Source organism: Panthera leo, chromosome D3, assembly GCF_018350215.1.
Source record: "Panthera leo isolate Ple1 chromosome D3, P.leo_Ple1_pat1.1, whole genome shotgun sequence".
NCBI lineage: Eukaryota > Metazoa > Chordata > Mammalia > Carnivora > Felidae > Panthera > Panthera leo.
This window is the reverse complement of record NC_056690.1, coordinates 73,415,209-73,426,354: the sequence shown is the minus strand read 5'-3', so window position 1 is coordinate 73,426,354 and position 11,146 is coordinate 73,415,209.

Below are 11,146 nucleotides of genomic sequence, written 5' to 3'. Positions count from 1 at the left end.
CAATCCATTCCTCCCAAATCCTTCCCTTTAAAACTAATAGACTGCACATAAGCATAGGGAGATTCAAGCATAGGTGAAAAGAAGGCAAACTACCTAGAAACCTAGGACTTGAGGGATGGCATAGTCATTGTTGGGGTCTCCTTATTGCCTTCCATATATTCCAGTCAGGGCACTGCAGAAGCCTCCAGCCTGGAACCACCTTTGATATCCTTCCTGGGGTAATGTCAGTGGGGTCCTGTGGCAAAGTGAGCATTCCCTCCCACATCAACTTGGCAGCAACAAGACTTAGCCAGCTAATGCAAAGAAGGTTGGGTTACTATTCACTTCACTGCCCTTCCCTCATCCCCAGTGTCACCAAGACCCAGCAGGATGCTGCACCTCCATGCAAACCCAATGTATTTCAATGGTTTCCCCTTTGTAATGTGGCCCCCAAAAGATATGTTCTTGTCAAATCCCTGGAACCTTGAATGAGACCTTATTTGGAAAAAGGATCTTTGCAGATGTAATTAAAGACCTCAAAATGAGATCCTTCTGGATTATTTAGGTGAGCCCTCATCTAATCATAAGTGTCCTTACAAGAGATGCACAGAGAAGAGTTTTGCAGCCACAAGCCAATGAATACCTAGAGCCACCAGAAGCTGGAAGAAGTGAGGACAATTCTCCCCCAGAGCCTTCAGAGGGAGTGTGGCCCTGCTGACACTTTGATTTTGGGTTTCTGGTCTCCAGATTATAAGAGAATAAAAAATGTTCTAAAGCCACCAAATTTGTGGTAATTTGTTACGGTAGCCAATGACTTGAATCAAAATTAACAATGTGTGTTCTGGGAAGGAACTTGTGAAGAAAATTAAAAGACAAGCAACAGCCTTGCAACACATTTCTGTCAAGGACTTGTATCTAGAATATGTAAAGAGCTTTCCAAAATCAACAGTATTAAAAAATCCAATTACAAAATGGACAAAAGACATTTCAGTAAAGAGTATATGTAGATGGCAAGTAAGTCCACAAAAAGTTATTCAACATCACTGGCCATTAGGTAAATGCAAATAACCACACTGAGTTATCAGTACATGCTTGTCAGAATGGCCAAAATTTTAGAAAAAATTAGTGATTAGATCAACTGTTAGGATGTGGAGACACTGTACCACTCATACTCTGTGGGTGTAAAATGGTACAGCCACTCCGGAAAAGAGTATGGCAGTGTCTTACAAAATGGAACGTGCTTACTATGCAACCCAGGAAACGTACTCTTTATCCCAGAGAAATGCAAATGTTCATAAAAAAAAAAAAACAAAAAAACCTGTACACAAATATTCACAACAGTTTGGTTATAAATAGCCCCAAACAGGCAACAACTCACAAATCCTTTAATGGGTGAGCAAACTATAGCGATCCATATGTGGAATACTCCTAAGCCATACAAAGGAAAGATCTGTTGATACAATTGAGGTGGTCTCAAGGGAATACCACTGAGTGAAAAAAGCCAACCTCAAAAGGTTAAATGGTATATTATTCCATTTGTATAACATTCTTGAACTGACAAAATGATGGATATGGAAAACAGAACTAGAATTTTGGGATCAAGAAGGCGGGGGCAAGCAGGGAGGTGGCTGTAGCTCTGAAAGGGTAGCAGGAGGAATCCTTGTGATAAACTTGTTCTGTGTGTTGACATGATGGTGGTCATATGAATCTATTTACATATGACAAAATTGCACAGAATTAAACACACACACACATAAATTAGTGCTTGTAAAACTGATGATATTTGAATAAAATCAGTGGATTGTACCAATGTAGATTTCCTGATTGTGGTATTATGTTATAGTTATGCAAGGTATTAACTTTGGGGGAAACTGGGTGAAGGAAATATGGCATCTCTCTGCATTATTTTTTATTAATTACATCTAAATGCACAATTATCTCAAAACTCAAAAGAAAAAAAAATTAAAAACCAATCCAAGTCCCTAAAATTGAATGAGTCATAAAATTATATATATGATATATAAGATATATATATAACATATATATAAGATGTATGTATATATATCATATATATATGAACATTTTATATATATATATATATATATATATATATATATATATATATATATATATATATGAGAGAGAGAGAGAGCACAAGCAGGGGAGAGGGAGGGGCATAGGGAGAGAAAGAGAGAGAGAAACACTGAGCACAGAGTCCAACGCAGGGCTTGATCCCACCACCCTGGGATCACAACCTGAGCCAAAATCAAGAGTCAGACACTCAACAGACTGGGCCACCCAGGCACCCCATAAACTATAAAGCTATCTCATAGTCAATAGCATTTGTTTTTAAAATCCTGATTTTTAATAACCTATTATCTTATTATTTACCAGTATATAATTGAGGCATTTACATTATAAATGCTTGTTTAATACTCTTTATAAGCAATTCCTCTAGTCAAGATTTTCTAATCTGGTTGTATGGAAGTTATTGTTAAGGAGATATTTAGCCCCACAAAAAAGTCTGCTTTTGTTTATACATATTATATACCAAATCTCAAACCTATAAAGGGGTACACACCTTTTTGGAGTGTGGCTTGAACAGCTTCTGATGTTTCACATAAAATTATGTCAAAATTCAAGTGTAAGAAGATGCAGAAGTACCATTCTCATGAAGAATGATTAGATTTTTCATTGCAAAGTAACTAACTCCTCTAATAATCACCTTCTAGCTTCCTTTGTGCGTTAAGAGGATGCACAGAAACCTGGTGGGGTGGCGGACAAGAGGGCATAGTGGGAAAGATGCTAGAAGTATGTAGAAACCCACTGAGATTTTGAAGAGCAGCTTAACTAAAGGGAGTCTCTGACCTCTGTCCCCAAATCCTTGGATGTTGGTCTCCCTAAAACTCTGGGTTCTGAGTATTTTTCCTTCTCTAATAAAATTTTCAAAACACATAATTAAAGATGCAATTATACTATGATTCAGATTGTGCCTTATTTTGTGAGTACCTAATGCCACTTTCACTGTTTTCCAATTTAGATTGTACTTTCACAGGACTGTGAGGCTTTTAGCCATACACCAATGCCATAAACACATAAATCTCAAAATAACACATTTTAATACAGTACATATATTCTAAGAAAGATGATTTTGAAACCAGGAAGCAAAAAATTTACTATTTTCCCCACTTTACAAACAGGAAAATAATATATTTAATGACCTTGTATCCTATTTAAGGTAAAATGTAAATAATACCAAAGAAATAAGTACTATATCTTTGATTCCTTCTCCTTGTCCTGTCATTATCCCTATAGATTATGGTGTTTTACCATCTCAGTTACCTTTAAATAGCTAGGAATTGTGGAAGGTACCATCTATAATAACAAAAATTCCATATAAAAGTTTGAAGATAATATCATCATCCAAAAATAAAAGCAACTTAACAATTCTGCACTAACAAGTGTTGGTGAGGATGTGAAGAAAAGGGAACCCTTATGCCAATTGGTGCAGCCGCTATGGAAAATAGTATGGATCTTCCTCAAAAAATTAAAACTATCATTCAGTCCAGCAATTCCACTTCTAAATATTTTTCCAAAGAAAATGAAACCACTAATTTGAAAAGACATGAGCAGCCCTATGTTCAATTGCAGCATTTTTTTAATAATAGCCAAGGTATGGAAGCCTCCTAAATGTCCATCAATAGACAAATGGATAAAGAAGATGTGGCATATATATACACACACAATGGAGGATTACTTAGTGGAATATTACCCAACCAAAAAAAAAAGAAAGAAAGAAAAAACTAAACAAAACATGAAATCCTGCTTTTGCAGCAACATGGATGAACCTAGGGGCTATTGTGCTAAGTGAAAGAAGTCAGAGAAAGACAAATGCCACGTGATTTCACTTATGTGTAGAATCTAAAAAACAAAACAAATGAATTAACAAACAACACAGAAACAGACACATAGATTCATGGAACAAATTGATGGCTGCCAGAGTGGGGGGGGGGGGAGGGGACAAAATAAGGGGATTAACAGGTACAATCTCCCAATTATAAAATAAATAAGACATGAAGATGTAATTGCCGTATAAGGAATGTAGTCAATGATATTGTAACAACTGTATGGTGACAGATGATAACTAGACTTATTGTGGTGACTGTTTCATAATGTATATAAATATATCACTGTTCTACAGCTGAAGCTAACACAATATTATATGTCAATTATTCAATAATAAATAATAAGTTTTTGGCCAAATCAAAGCCAGGTCCTATTATCATCATCATAAAATGATGATAATAGGATAAGTCTGCAGTTTATCCAAAAATATTTATTACAATTTTGCTTAAAGAATTTAGAAGTCAATGCTTTAGAGTTTGACAGAATGCAGGGTAAAGTATTGTTACTAGACTACCTGCAGACACTATACATATTTGATACAATAAAATGTACAGGTTTGAGAGGCAATCTACTATAATCATTTTAATAAATTGTTTTTTTTATCCTCCATTTAAAGGTTGTTGAGGATTTAATGAGTCAGAAGAAAATGAGTTTTCACTACCACTTTTTTCACTGATACTTTCTTCATATACTTTGTGATAAAGATGATTCATCCAGTATATTATAATAAATTATTGTATGACTACCAATTGCCACAATAAGGATATATAATAATCAAAAAACCTCAGGGGCATATAACAACTGACTTTATCTGTTAACTCTATGGGTAATTTAGACTGGGATCAGCTGGGCTCCCTGACATGACCAGCAATTGGCTGTGGGTCATCTGAGAAAGGATGGACAATTGGAGACACCGAGCATGCTTTGTCTCATTCTCCAGCAGCCTAGACCAGGTATGTTCTTATGATGAAGGCAAACCAAGAAAATGGAAACATCGTGTTTGTTCAAGTCTAACATCCCATTAGCAAAGTATGTCACATGGCCAAACTTGTAATCAATAAGCAAAGAAATAGAACCTGCCTTTTAAAAAATGTTTGTTTATTTTGCACGGGGAGGGGCAGAGGGAGAGGGAGACAAAATCTGAAGCAGGCTCTGCACTGTCAGCTCAAAGTCCAATGCGGGACTCAAACTACCTGTGAGATCATGACCTGAGCTGAAGTCGGACGCTCAACCAACTGAGCCACTCAGGTGCCCCTAGAACCTGCCTTTTATTCCAACTGTAGAGTCAAATGGTAAAGGAGTCAAATGGTAAAGTCAAAAGGTAATGGAAATGAGACCATTAATGCAACTGATTTTTGACAGTCCACAGTGGTGATATTCACATTCCTTCCACATGCAAAATACACTCACTCATTCCAGGACCCCCAGAGTCTCATACAATCACAGCATCAGCCCTCAAGTCTAGGATTTCATGATACATGTCAGATCCAGATGCACCTCCTCTTGATCCAGAGATCTATGAACTAAAAAGATAAGTAACCTGCCCCCTGCCTCAACACACACACACACACACACATAATTCAAAAGGAACAGAATAACCACAATAAATAGTTCCATTGGAAAGGGGGAAGAAAGGGAAGCATGAAGTCTCTGGTTCCTAACCATTTCGATACCCTACTGGGCCTACTGTTCTGGCAATGCGGAAATGTTCCCTGACTGGAGCCCAATCTCTAACTGCTCTCTGGGAGCTGCTCCCTGACTCATTGTTCCCCACAGCCTTTGGTTACTCTACGTGCTTCTTTTCCCATCAGTCTCCTTTATTCTTTCTGAAGACGTGATCCTTGTTAGCTGCTGAGTAACTTTCTCAAGCTGCTTCATGCCAAAGAAAGTCAAAGGCCAAGTGATGTTTTTATAGCATGATCATCATTTAGGCCAAGCATTTGGTGTTTTTGCTAGTAACACTTTATTTTATTTTTTAATTTTTTTAACATTTATTTATTTTTGAGAGACAGAGGGAGACTGAGCATGAGTGGCAGAGGGGCAGAGAGAGAATGAGACACAGAATCTGAAGCAGGCTCCAGGCTCTGAGCTGTCAGCACAGAGCCTGACGCGGGCTTGAACTCACAAACTGTGAGATCATGACCTGAGCCGCAGTTGGACGCTCAACTGAGCCACCCAGGCGCCCCGCTAGTAACACTTTAAAACTTTTGAGCTTTCTTGTCTGGTTAGGGTCCCTTACACATCCCAAAGCCACATCTATAACTGGTATCAATATACACTTTAGATTTTCTCACTGCTACTTTTTTGGATCAGGTTTCTGTGGGACGACACCCTTAAGCTATTTTCCACTTGAGATCTACTTAGTAACACCTTAAACTCAACTCAGAACTGTATTATCAAAACATCTGAATGGAGATGGGCATTGAGGAGGGTACTTGTTGGGATGAACACTGGGTGTTATGATAAATCATGGGAATCTACTTCCGAAGCCAAGACTACACTGTATACATTGTGTGTTAGCTTACCTGACAATAAATTACTAAAAATAAACATTATAAAAAAATTAAAAAATATATATGAATAAAAAATATATCTGATAGTCACAATCTTGATTTGATGTTTGATGTGTGCTCATGTCTTACTTTAAGACTTTGCTAGCTGAGCTGGCTGGAGATAAGACAACAGTTTTATTTTCCAATTTAGTAACTCTGGCTTTACATATAATTCTGCTTGCAACCTAACCAGCTCCTTTTGTCTTTTTTCTTTGTCTTCTCTTTCTCTCCCTTCCTTCCTTTCTCTTTCTATTCTTTCTCTCCCCTTTTTTTCTTCCTTTCTCCTTTCCTTCTTTCTTTTTAAAGTTCACCTCTTTCGTGTAGTAGTACTTTAGACTATGCAGCCATAAGCCACCAGGTGGCACTTTCCACATTTTGCCTGGAGACCTCCTTGCCCAAAGCCAAAGTTCATCAGGTTTATTTTTTTTCTTTTTTCTTTTTTTAAAGTTTATTTATTTTGAGAGAGACGGACACAGAGCAAGCAGGGTAGAGGCAGAGAGAGGGAGAGAGGGAGAATCCCAAGCAGGCTCCTCACTGCCAGTGCAGAGCCCCACACGGGGCTCTAATTCATGAAACTCTGAGATCATGACCTGAGCCAAAACCAAGAGTCAGAAGCTTAACCGACTGAGCCACCCAGGTGCCCCTATTTCCTGTTTTCTAAGATAGCACAAACAGCCGTTTTATCTAATGTTTCATAACAGCTTAATGTAGTTTTCTATTATTCGAGCCTCAGCTAACGGTTTGCTCAACTTGCTACTCTCCAAGAGCCAAGAGCATATCATTTACAATTTTGTTGTACAGCTCCCACCTTCAGTACCAAGTTGTGTAGCAGTTGTTACCAAATTAATGCCACAAAACAACCACACATTTTTTTGCTGACTCAAAAAGAGGGGATGTTCATCATAAAGTTAGTGATTGCACTCTCAATATCCATATTAATTCAATTTTTTACAGTATTATTGAAGTACAGTTGACACACGTTATATTAGTTTCAGATGTAGAATATAATGATTTGATTGTTCTACATATTACTCAGTGCTCACAATAAAAGCAGTCACCATCTGTCCCCAACATTATTGTAATAATATTGACTATATTCCCTATGCTGTACTTTTCCTCTCTGTGACTTATTTTATAACTGGAAGTTTATCTCCTTCACTTCACACACTCCCCAACTTCCTCCCCTCTGGCAACCGCCAGTTTGTTCTGTTTTCTCGGAGTCTGTTTACTTGTTTTGTTTCTTAGATTCCATATATAAATGAAATCGTACGGTATTAGTCTTTCTTTGCCTGACTTATTTTACTTGGCATAATACTCTGTAGGTCTGTCCATGTTCTCACAAATGGCAAGATTTCATGTTTTCTGGCTAACAAATATGGTACACACGTACACACACACACACACACCTCCTATCAATCGCCTTCCCTATTCAATAATTTGAAAATAACTGTTTTCTACATACAATTAATAGTTTTCATATTCATCAATTACTGCAACAATTTACTTTGCAATAACAATTACAAATTTATACTTTGATGGAATTACAGGAGGAAGCTCATGAGATTTTATTTGGTTATATCTGGAAAGCCTACTTATACTTGAAATTGAATATTCGAATGCTAACAATAAATCTGATGCCTTATTTTTATGACTAGAATCATTAACAATGATTAGATATGATGGCAACCTATATAATCATGTAGTAGTTTCATGCACAATTTCCCTAAAGCCACAAATGATGTTAAAGTAGTTGATTATTTAACAGCCCCAAAACCAAATAACTGAACTTGGCTGAAAACCAAGGCTAAAGCTAAACTTTGGTGCATCCCTTGTTAAATATACGGATACTGGGAATGTATGACTACTCATTCTTTTCATTGCTAGGTTGATACATCAAAAAAGTTGATGACACTGAACTAGAATACTATAATCCGGCTAAATCTGAAGATTAAGTATTCTATCGACTTCTCAAGTTTTTCTACCTCATAGATCTGCATCCACATAAATCTAGTTCAGATAAATCAACCGCAGGCTGAATTTTATCACAGTACAAGTCTTTAATACGATATAAAAAAAACTGTCACTGTGAGACAAACTGTTGTAACCCACTTTTTAAAAATTTAATTATAGGGGCACCTGGGTGGCTCAGTTGGTTGAGTGTCCAACTTCGGCTCAGGTCATGATCTTGCAGTCTGTGAGTTCAAGTCCTGCATCGGGCTCTGTGCTGACAGCTCAGAGCCTGGAGCCTGCTTCGGATTCTGTGTCTCCCTCTCTCTCTGCCCCTCCCCCACTCATGCTCTGTCTAAAATAAATAAATATTTTTTAAAAAATTTTTAATTTAAAAATTCAATTATACACACACACACTAGACAGATTTTGTGTATTGGCTTGTTCAACTCCATTCTACCTTGCTTCTAACTAAAGAGGATGTAAAGCTAAAAACAAATAAAAAATAAATCATGCATCCCCAGGGTTGATTGCACCGGTCTTCTGGATATGTGTTAGGTTACACCCACTGGATGAAGTCTTCTGGGAGTTGAGTGAGGCAGAGGCCATTTTTCCTATTTGTTTGGTTTGTTTGTTTGTTTGTTTCTGCTGGCCAGCAAGGACCCACCTGCTAGATTCTTTTGTGCCAAACGGTGGGTACATCAATGACAGAGGCAGCAGTATCTTCTGGATTTCCTGTCCCTGGTTACTGGGACACACTTGCAGGTAACTATTCTCCAGCCTTCTAGATGTCAAGCCCTGGCAGTGGTGACAGCACATTAATTCCAGCTCCTTGAATTCATAGTTCCATCAATGGCTTCAAATGACAACTCATCTGGCAGACTGGCTCTGCCTAGTTCTCAGATGTGTTTCTGGAGGCCAACCCCAGAACCCACTACTTCAGCAACTCAATGGTTCTACAGGCATCTAATTTACTATATTTTTTTTTAATTTTTTTTTTTAACGTTTATTTATTTTTGAGACAGAGAGAGAGCATGAGCAGGGGAGGGTCAGAGAGAGAGGGAGACACAGAATCTGAAACGGGTTCCAGGCTCTGAGCTGTCAGCACAGAGCCCGACGCGGGGCTTGAACTCATGGACCGTGAGATCATGACCTGAGCCGAGGTGGGCCACTTAACCGACTGAGCCACCCGGGCGCCCCCTAATTTACTATATTAAACCTTGTTGCTTAAATATCTACACAAATTTTAGAAATTGAGTACATTAAGTAGAGACATGGAAGATATAAAAAAAAAAAAACAAAATCAGGGCACCTGAGTGGCAGTCAGTTAAGCATCTAACTTCAGCTCAGGTTATGATCTCACACTCTGTGAGTCTGAGTCCTGTTTCGGGCTCTGTGCTGACAGCTCACAGCCTGGAGCCTCCTTCAGATTTTGTGTCTCCCTCTCTCCCTCCCCCTCCCCCACTCACACTCTGTCTCTCTCTGCCTCTCAAAAATGAGTAAACATTAAAAAAAATTTTTTTTAAACAACCCAAACCAGATACCCAAAGAAGTAAAATATCTGACATGAAAATTGGATTGAATAGAAATAACAACAGATTAATTATTATGGAAGAAATAATTCATGAACTTGAAGGCAGAGCAATAAAAATTATTCAAGAGTTAACAGAGAGACAGAAAAAAAAAGAGGCTGAAAAAAAATGAACTGAATACCAGTGAGTTATGGGACAACTTGAAGCACCCTGAAAATGTCTTATTCAAGTCCCCAAAGAAGAAGTGGGGGACATAAAAATATCTGAAGGAACACTGGCTGAAATTTTTCCAAATTTGATAAAACACTATAAGTTAACAGATTCCAGAAGCTTGACAAATACCAAACACAACAAACATGAATAAAACTGTACCAAAGAAAATCATAATAAAATTTCTTAAAACCAGTTATAAAGAGAAAACTTTAAAGTCAACCAGACCCTTACTCCTCCTCCCCTCAAAAAACCACATATTATTTAGAGAAGAACCAATGAAAATAGCAGACTTCATTTTGGAAATAATACCAAATCAAAAGGCATGAACAAAACATCTTTAAAGAAGAGGAGAAAAAAGCCTGTCAAATTAGAATTCTATACTTAGCAAAACTATCTTCAAAAATATAAAGGTAACATAAAAACTTGACATAAGCCATAAGAATGCTGAAAGAATCCATGCCCAGCAGACTTGTACTACAAAAATATGTTAAAGTCTATCAGGCAGAAATAAAAGATACCAGATGGAAATACAGATCTACACAAATAAACGAAGAGTACCAGAAATGTGGGTATATTTAATAGCCTTTTTCCCCTTGACTGTATAAAGCAAAAATAAAAATAATAAAAATATGTTATGGAGTTACAAGGTATGGAGAAGTCAAGTGTATAGTAACAATAGCACAAGGGCCAGTTGGGGACAAACAGAAGTATATTGGTGTAAGGCCCCTAAACATAAAGTAGTAGTTAGAGATATATAGTATCAACCCTAAAGCAACCACTAAGAGAGCAAAGAGTTATATAGTTAATATGCCAATAAGGAAGATAAAAGACAGAATGATAAAAAAAAAAAAAAAAATACTCAATCCTAGTAAAAGTCTGAAGAGAAAGAAAAGGGAACAAACACATGGGGAAAAGTAGAAAATAAATAGCAGACTGGTAGATTTACACAAAACTGCATCAGTCGTCATGTTAATATAAAGTCAAAAACCTCAATTAAAAGGCAAAGATATCAGACTG